The sequence below is a fragment of the Bufo bufo genome, chromosome 4, assembly GCF_905171765.1.
Source record: "Bufo bufo chromosome 4, aBufBuf1.1, whole genome shotgun sequence".
NCBI lineage: Eukaryota > Metazoa > Chordata > Amphibia > Anura > Bufonidae > Bufo > Bufo bufo.
The window spans coordinates 36,334,364-36,343,690 of record NC_053392.1 but is presented as its reverse complement, the minus strand read 5'-3'; positions in this window follow the sequence as shown (position 1 = coordinate 36,343,690).

Genomic DNA, 9,327 nt, shown 5'->3' with positions numbered 1-9,327 from the left:
GGTGATCCTTCCCCTGTCTCTCGCCCAGAGCCTGGTTGGTGCGTTATCTGTTAGACTGAGTGCACGCCCGCCGTAACATTATAATCCGCCATACTGTGACTGCCATCACTCAGCGCTTTTGTGATGGCGTCAATGGATGCACTGGTTGACCGCATGCAGGGTTTATCCCTAGAGGTTGCGGATCTGCGTAGTTCGGTCACACAGTGTCAGAGGGTTCTGGCATCAGGTACAGGTCAAATTGGTGGGGAGCCTAAAGTCGCTCTTCCCGAGAAATTTACAGGGGGTACGGATGATTTTTTCCGCTTTAAAGAGTCATGCAATTTGTACTTTCGACTGCGTCCATTTTCGTCAGGTAATGAAGATCAGAGGGTTGGTATCATCATGTCTTTGCTTAAAGGGGACGCGCAATCCTGGGCTTTTTCTCTGCCGCCCGGTTCTCTGGCTCTCCGGTCGGTGGAGGAATTTTCCAAAGCCCTGGGATTGATTTACGATGACCCAGATCGGGTCTCGATGGCAGAATCGAGATTGCGTAACTTACTACAGGGTAAACATACTGCAGAGGGTTACTGCACAGAGTTTAGGAGGTGGGCTACTGTGTCGGGGTGGAACGACCCCGCATTACGTAGTCAGTTTTGTCAGGGGTTATCTGAAAGGTTGAAGGATGCCCTGGCTTTTTATGAGTACCCGGATACTTTAGAGAATGCAATGTCTTTGGCTATACGGTTGGATAGACGTATCAGAGAGAGGTGTAAGGGTCCCTCCGTGCAGGGGATCCCTCCTGCGTGTGGTTTTGTTTCTCCTACTGCCCAGGGTGATATTACTCATAACTCTGGGGTAGGGGAGGAACCCATGCAGTTAGGTCAGATATCTTGCTATTCTGATAGTAGAGCACAATCTATGTTACTATTGTGGAAAGAGGGGTCATTTTGTTTTTTCTTGTCCTTATGTTAAATCACAGGTGGAAGAGAAAAAGAAAAAAGAAAAAAACCTTCCCTCACACTTGGTAGTATGAATAGTGTGGTGGAGCAGACAGGTATGCAAGCTCCCTGCAGTTCCCGTTTTCTCCTTTCAGCTATGGTGGCGCTACAGTCAAAAAATGTGTTTGTTGATGTATTCCTTGATTGTGGTGCTGGGGTAAACCTAATTGACTTTCTTTTTCTTCAAGGCCTGGGACTAAGTACTTGCACGTTAGAGAACGAGATTCGTGTTTTTGCTATTGATTTTTCCCCTCTTTCTCAAAGGAGCCTTACTCACATTGTTCATGGCATTCACTTAAGGGTGGGTGATTCACATGCTGAAATTATTTCTTGTTTTGTCATGAAGAATTTGCCAGCTCCTATAGTTTTGGGGTTGCCATGGTTGACTAGACATAACCCAATTATAGACTGGCAAGCGAAACAAATCATTGGTTGGAGCGAGTTTTGTTCGGATAATTGTCTTGGCATATCTATCTCTGGTGTGTCCATTACGGCTTTACCTCAGTATCTCTCGGATTTTGCGGATGTCTTTTCGGAGGGTGGGGCTCAGGAATTGCCCCCTCATCGAGACTATGATTGTCCAGTTAATCTCATTCCTGGGGCTAAGTTGCCAAAGTCTCAGCTTTACAACCTCTCTCAACCCGAAAGAGAGGTCATGCGAAAGTATGTCGCCGAGAGTTTGGCAAAGGGTCATATTAGACCATCTAAGTCTCCAGTGGCAGTAGGTTTGTTCTTTGTGAAGAAAAAAGATGGATCACTGAGACCGTGTTTGGATTTCCGGGAATTGAACTGTATTACAGTCCGGGATCCATATCCCCTGCCTTTGATCTCCGATCTTTTTGATCAGATTGTTGGAGCCAAGGTGTTCTCCAAGTTGGATTTGAGAGGAGCCTTCAATCTGATCAGGATCAAGGAGGGGGATGAGTGGAAAATGGCCTTCAATACGCACGAGGGTCATTTTGAGAACCTGGTGATGCCTTTTGGGTTGACGAACGCGCCAGCAGTATTTCAGCGATTCGTCAATGACATTTTTCATCACTTGGTGGGGAGGTTCGTAGTAGTTTACCTGGATGACATTTTAATTTATTCTCCTGATCTGAAGACCCATCAGGATCATGTGAGACAGGTTTTGACGATCCTTCGGGAGAATAAGTTATATGCCAAATTGGAGAAATGTTTGTTTGCGGTGCAAGAGCTTCCGTTCTTGGGATACATGCTTTCTGATTCCGGTTTTTCGTATGGACCCCGAAAAGGTCCGGGCGGTTCTGGAGTGGGACCGACCAGAGAATCAGAAAGCTTTGATGCGGTTCTTGGGGTTTACGAATTATTATAGAAAATTTATTTCAAATTATTCTACCCTAGTAAAACCTCTTACTGATATGACCAAGAAGAGTGCCAATGTCTCTGTCTGGTCGGATGAGGCATTGCAGGCCTTTTCGGCTGTTAAGGAGCGTTTTACGTCTGCTCCCATTCTGGTGCAGCCGGATGTGTCTCAGCCATTCGTAGTGGAGGTTGATGCATCAGAGGTGGGGGTTGGGGCGGTGCTGTCACAGGGTTCATCTCCTGGCAAGTGGGTCCCGTGTGCCTTCTTCTCCAAGAAGCTCTCGGTCGCCGAGAGGAATTATGATGTTGGAGATAGAGAGTTGTTGGCTATCAAGTTGGCCTTTGAGGAATGGCGTCACTGGTTAGAGGGGGCGTCTCACCCCGTTACGGTGTATACTGACCATAAGAATTTGGCTTACCTGCAATCTGCCAAGCGTCTGAACCCTAGGCAGGCCAGATGGTCACAGTTTTTTACCAGGTTCAATTTCGTGGTTACCTTTCGCCCAGGGGTCAAGAACGTCAAGGCAGATGCCTTGTCTCGCAGCTTTCCTGGGGGAGGGGATTCAGAAGATCCGGCGGCGATTTTGGCGGATGGGGTGGTGGTCTCCGCTCTGTACCCTGAATTGGAGATGGAGGTGTTGGGAGCCCAGGAGGGGGCTCCTGGTTCTTGTCCCCCAGGGAGGTTGTTTGTTCCTGAGGGCCTACGATACAAGGTGTTCAAGGAACATCATGATACTGTTCTCGCTGGACATCCTGGTGGCAAGTCCACCTGTGATCTAGTATCCCAGAGGTTCTGGTGGCCAGGGTTACGTAAGAGCATTGAGAATTACGTGACAGCTTGTGAAACCTGCGCTCGGTCAAAGGTTGCTCATACTCGACCGCCTGGTTCACTTCTTCCATTGGCTATTCCATCTCGTCCTTGGACGCATTTGTCTATGGACTTTATTATGGATCTGCCGAGTTCCTCCGGGAGAACAGTGATTTTGGTGGTAGTTGACCGTTTCAGTAAAATGGCTCACTTTATACCACTAACGAGTCTGCCTAACGCTAAGACTCTTGCGCAGATTTCTGTGGATAATATTGTGAAATTGCATGGTATTCCTTCGGATGTGGTCTCTGATAGGGGCACGCAGTTTGTCTCCAGGTTTTGGAGGGCATTCTGCTCTCGGCTTGGCATTCAACTTTCATTCTCTTCGGCTTTTCATCCGCAGTCGAATGGTCAGACGGAGCGTACTAATCAAAACCTGGAGACCTACTTGAGGTGCTTTGTGGCTGAGAATCAGGAGGACTGGTCCTCATTCTTGTCCTTAGCAGAATTTGCGTTGAATAACCGTAGGCAGGAGTCCACGGGTAAGTCGCCATTTTTTGGCGCATACAGTTTCCATCCTCAGTTTGGTACCTTTTCTGGGTCTGGTTCCTCTGGGATGCCAGAGGAGGAGAGATTCTCTTCTGCCTTATCCTCTATCTGGCAGAGGATTCAAGGGAATTTGGAGAGGATGGGTAAGAGATATAAACGAATGGCTGACAAGAGACGTATGACTGGTCCGGACCTGTGTGTGGGTGATCTGGTGTGGTTGTCCACTAAGAATATCAAATTGAGAGTGCCATCTTGGAAACTGGGTCCAAGATTTATTGGTCCGTATAAAATTTCTGCGGTGATCAATCCTGTGGCGTTTCGGCTGGATATTCCGCAGACTTGGAGGATTCATGATGTGTTCCACAGGTCTTTACTAAAAAAATATGTGAGACCGGTGGAACCATCGCCATTGCCTCCTCCTCCTGTTCTAGTTGGAGTTTGAGATCTCCTGGATTCTCGACTCGAGAGTTCTTTGGGGTTCCCTTCAGTACCTGGTGCACTGGAGGGGATACGGTCCTGAGGAGAGGATGTAGGTTCTGGCGTCGGATGTCAATGCCAGCCGACTGGTGAGGGCCTTTCATAGGTCCCATCCGGATAAGGTTGGTCCGGGGTGTCCGGAGGTCACCCGTAGAAGGGGGGGTACTGTCATGCCCCACTCTGACGATGTGTGGAGGTCGGCCAGGATAGCAGCACGAGTTTAGTGTTTGTTTTGGAGCCGTGCTGGATCCGCCTCTCATCAAGTGCACTGGGTGGGGTCATTAGTTTAAATAGTACACCAGCCCAGTGCTCTGGGCGGATTATACTAATCATTGTGGTCTTGGAAGCTAGGAAGGAAGGTTGGCTGTCTTTTCCAGCTCAGGAAGATAAGTGTTATTTCAAGTTTGGTTGTTTTGTGTCATCTATCCCATCCAGGTTCTGTGCGAGCAGGCTGCGCCTATTTCCCTACTTCACCATCTCAGGGAATTCAGGGTTTTGTCAGCCCAGGCACGGGGACACCTCATACCTACCTTAAAGGTCTGTAGGTGGGCTAAGCAGTGCAGGGAAAGAGGTCAGGGATTAGTTAGGAGGTGACCCTTCCCCTGTCTCTCGCCCAGAGCCTGGTTGGTGCGTTATCTGTTAGACTGAGTGCACGCCCGCCGTGACACTGTCCCAGCATATTCAAAGAAGTGGAAGAGTTTTGTAAATCTTGCCTGACCTGCCAGATAACTAGCCCTCAGCCACATTTCCGTAGTCCACTAGTCCCTCTCCCGATTATCGAAGTACCGTTTGACCGAATAGCTATGGACCTCATAGGCCCAGTACCGAAGTCCACCAGAGGGCATCAACAGATCTTAGTCATTCTAGACTACGCCACTCGGTACCCGGAGGAGGTGCCACTGCGGCATACCTCAGCCAAACGCATAGCTAAGGAGTTAATGGAGATGTTTTCCCGAGTAGGACTACCTAAAGAGGTTCTGACCGAGCAAGGGACCCCTTTTATGTCCAAGATGATGAGGGAACTCTGTAAGTTGCTGCACATAAAACAACTACGGACGTCCGTTTACCATCCACAAACAGACGGTCTGGTAGAACGGTTTAACCAAACATTAAAAAATATGTTGAAAAAGGTAGTGTCTAAAGATGGGAAGGACTGGGACCTCCTTCTGCCCTATCTCATGTTCGCAGTGCGAGAGGAACCCCAGGCCTTTACTGGGTTCTCGCCCTTCGAACTGCTATATGCCAGACACCCTCGTGGTCTCTTGGACGTGGCCAAAGAGGCGTGGGAACAACAACCCACTCCACATAAAATTGTCATTGAGTACATTACCCAGATGCAAGATCGGATAGAGACAGTGTTTTGCTTCTTGTTAGGAACATATGGAGGTAGCTCAGCGAGCCCAGAGTCGGGACGAAAATCAATGATAGTTCGCTGGGATGATCAGGCAGAAGAGGCTTTTGCCGCTTTGAAGTCGGCCCTGTGGGTCATCGGTTTTGGTGACCCCGATTTTAAGTAAGCCTTGGTGCTGTACTGTCTAAGGAAGTCAACGGGGAGGAGCATCCCATTGTCTTCCTGAGCTGCAAGCTCACCCCAGCCAAAATCAGGTACAGTATAGTGGAGAGAGATTACCTGGCTATCAAGTGGGCACTCGAGTCTCTCCGCTACTTTTTGTTGGGGAGAAAGTTCCGCCTGATGACTGCCAACTCCCCTCTCAAGTGGTTGAGCCAGGCCAAAGACAGCAATGCCCGGGTCACCAGAAGGTTTTTGTCTCTGCAGTACTTTAAGTTCTCGGAAGAACACAGAGTAGGCATGGGAAACGCGGATGCCCTGTCCCGGGTCCATTGTCTGGCGTGTGTCCACCCCCTCGGGGTTGAACAAAAAGGGGGGGTATGTGACACAGTGAGGGGTTGTGTCTGGCAAGGCAGGTATTTTCCTCCCAGCATGTGCGGCTGGGATGGTTTTCAGCCAGGTGAGGTCAAATACCGGCCTTAAATAGGTAGCTGGGCTCAGCAGAGATGTCTCTGTTTTGGGGATCTGAGGCTTTGTGCCGTGCTGTAGGGCTGAGAGCCGCACGCTGGGGAAACAGGCCCCCTAAAGCCTGCTGTGGACTACTGGAGGCAGAACTGCCAGCAAGGTGACTTGGTGTTATATGAACTTTCCATTGTATGTGAATTAACACCAAGACTGCAAAGTTATGTGCTGTTTTGTGCAATTGCCTCAAGTGTGAATAAACACTGACATTTTGAGTTAAGAACTTGTATTTTGCCTCTGTATTGCGCCTGCTTACCCTATCTACCAGAGTGAAACCCCACAGTAGTAAGACCTGCTAAAATGTGAACTTGCACGTATTGCTCAAAATATGTGCATCATTAATTGCCGATTTGCACAATCGCGAATATATTGGAGCACTATATCTGCTTCTGAAGCTATTGTAATGTTCTTCGGTGCCAACCATTTTCAGGAAACCTTTAGCAGCTTAAAAAATTTAGCAAAAGTTACCCACGCCTGTATTGTGCGCGCAATACGCGCATATTACATTGCCGACTTTGGAAATCAAGAAAAAAAATTTTATATAATTTATGACGAATATTCGCCCAAATATTTGGGAAATATAGCAAATTCGAATATTGACCCTGCCGCTCATCACTAATTGTGAGGTGGCAATCGCATGAAGAGTCAACACATTGGCCCACTTGCAGAGTGGAGAGGATAGCAACCGCATTTGGAGTCAACACAGTGACCCAGTCACAGAGTGGTGAGGGTGTCAACCACATGAGGAGTCAACATAGTGTCATAGTCACAGAGAGGTGAGGTGGCAACCGCATGAGGAGTAAACAGTGGCCCATTTAAAGAGTGGTGAGATGTCAACCACATGAGGAGTCAACATAGGGGCCATTTAAAAGAGTGGTGTGGTGGAAACCGCATGAGGAGTCAACATAGTGGCCCAGTCACAGAGTGGTGAGGTGGCAACCACATGAGGAGTCAACACATTGGCCTATTTACAGAGGTGTAATGGTAAAATTAATGATGATGTCAACAGGGCCAAACAGGGACAATAGTGGCCCGTCACAGAGTGTGGAGGGTGACAACTGCTTGAGGAGTCAACATAGTGGCCACGTCACAGAATGGGGAGGGTGGCAACCACATGAGGAGTGAACATAGGGGCCCAGTCACAGAGCGGTGAGAGTGGCAACTGCATGAGGAGTCAAGACATTGACCCATTTACAGAGTGGTGAGGAAGCCACAAAGTGGTTAGTTGGCAACCACATGAGGAGTCAACATAGATGCCCAGTTACAGAGTGGGGAGGGTTGAAACCGCATAAGGAGAAAACATAGTGGCCCTGTCACAGATTGGTTAGGTGGCAACCGCATAAGAAGTCAGCACATTGGCCCATTTACAGAGTGGTGAGGATAGGAACCGCATGAGGAGTCAAAACAGTGACCCAGTGGTGAGGGTGTCCACCGGACAAGGATTCAACAGTTTCCCAGTCACAGAGTTGTGAGGGGGCAACGACATGAGCAGTCAATATTGTGGCCCAGTCATACAGTGTTGAGGTGGCAACTGCATGAGGAGTCAACATAGTGGCCCTGTCACAGAGTGGTGGGGTGGCAAGAGAATGAGGGGTCAACATATTCCCATTTACAGAGTGGTGAGGTGGCAACCACATGAAGAGCTAACACACTGGTGCAATCACAGAGAGGGGGAGGTGAAGGGCAAGAGCACAAGTTGGTGGGTAGCAATAGAAGATGGCAGCAAAGGCAGCAGGTGTGTGGCATAAGGCAGGTGGCAGCAGCAGAATAGTGGCTGAAGCAGGTGGCCAGAAGAATGGGTCTTTTTTCACAAAGTTTTGGTGTGGCACCTAGAATGATCTATTCTGGTTGATCAGGCACTGGCATGTGGAACTCCTGGCTGATTTACGCCTGATTCATTTTAACAAATGTCAGTCTCTCAGCATTTTGGATGAAAAGGCGAGTTCTTATTGGGGTAACTATGCCCCCCGCTGCACTAAAAACCCGCTGTGATGCCACACTACTGGCCGGGCAGGAAAGCTTGTCCAGGGCAAACTCGCCCAGTTGCTGCCACAAATCAATTTTGGCTGCTCAATAGTCCAGGGCATCTTGGATGTGGGGTGGTAGAGTGCAGTCTAAGTATGCCACCATCTGCTCGTACAGGTTCTGCTCTGTGTCCTGCTGCTGCTGATGGTAGGTGTTTTTTTCAGTAGGCAGGTGAAGAAAAGTGCTCATTAGAGACTCCAGACTTAAGTTGCTGTTGATTGAGCTGATGCTGCTCCTGCCCCCCCTCCAGCAGTCATGGCAGTGGAGCATGATCGCAGAGGGACCCCCTGGTCAGACCTTCATGAGGATGGCCAATGACTACATAGGATGTCTCGATAGTAGTTGAGTTTATCCTCCTTCTCAGCAGGTGGAAAAAAAGATGCCCACTTTGGAGCGATAGTTAGGGTCTAACATGGTGGAGAGCCAGTAGTCATCCCTCTGCCGAATGGCACAAATAGTAGGTAGTAGAGCAGCACAACCGAACCTTTAGACCAAAAAACCGAAATGCAACAGCCGCGATGAGACCGCAGATCCACAGCAGTCCAGGAACAGCAATGAAAGATGATGGTCACAGCAGCATATTCAGTGCATCATTTATTGGAAGCCTTGAGTGCACACACAAACAAACAATGAAATATTTCTACATCTTATTTGCCCTTGTGAGGTGCAGTTATATGTTCTAAAGCATTTTTTGGCTTGTATTATTGGGAATAATAGAGCTTATTGGCCGTTGTGTGGTGAAGTGCGAAATTTACAGCCCTTTTTGTTGTGTATTAGTGGCAAAAGTAAAATATATTTGCCGGTCACCGGTGCAGTTATCTGTTTTAAAGCCTTTTGTGTCTTGTATTAGCGTTAAAAGAAAAAATATACAGGTGAAACTCGAAAAATTAGAATATCGTGCAAAAGTCCATTTATTTCAGTAATGCAAATTGAAAGGAATTGCATTAATGCAGCTTAAAATTTGAATTTTGTGAAAATTTAAAATATTCTAGGCTCAAATTGTCACACTCTAGTCAGCTAATTAATCCATATTCCCTGAGCAAAGGGTACTTCAAAATTGTGACTTTGGGATTTCATAAGCTGTAAGCCATAATCATCCAAATTATAACAAATAAAGGCTTGAAATATCTCGCTTT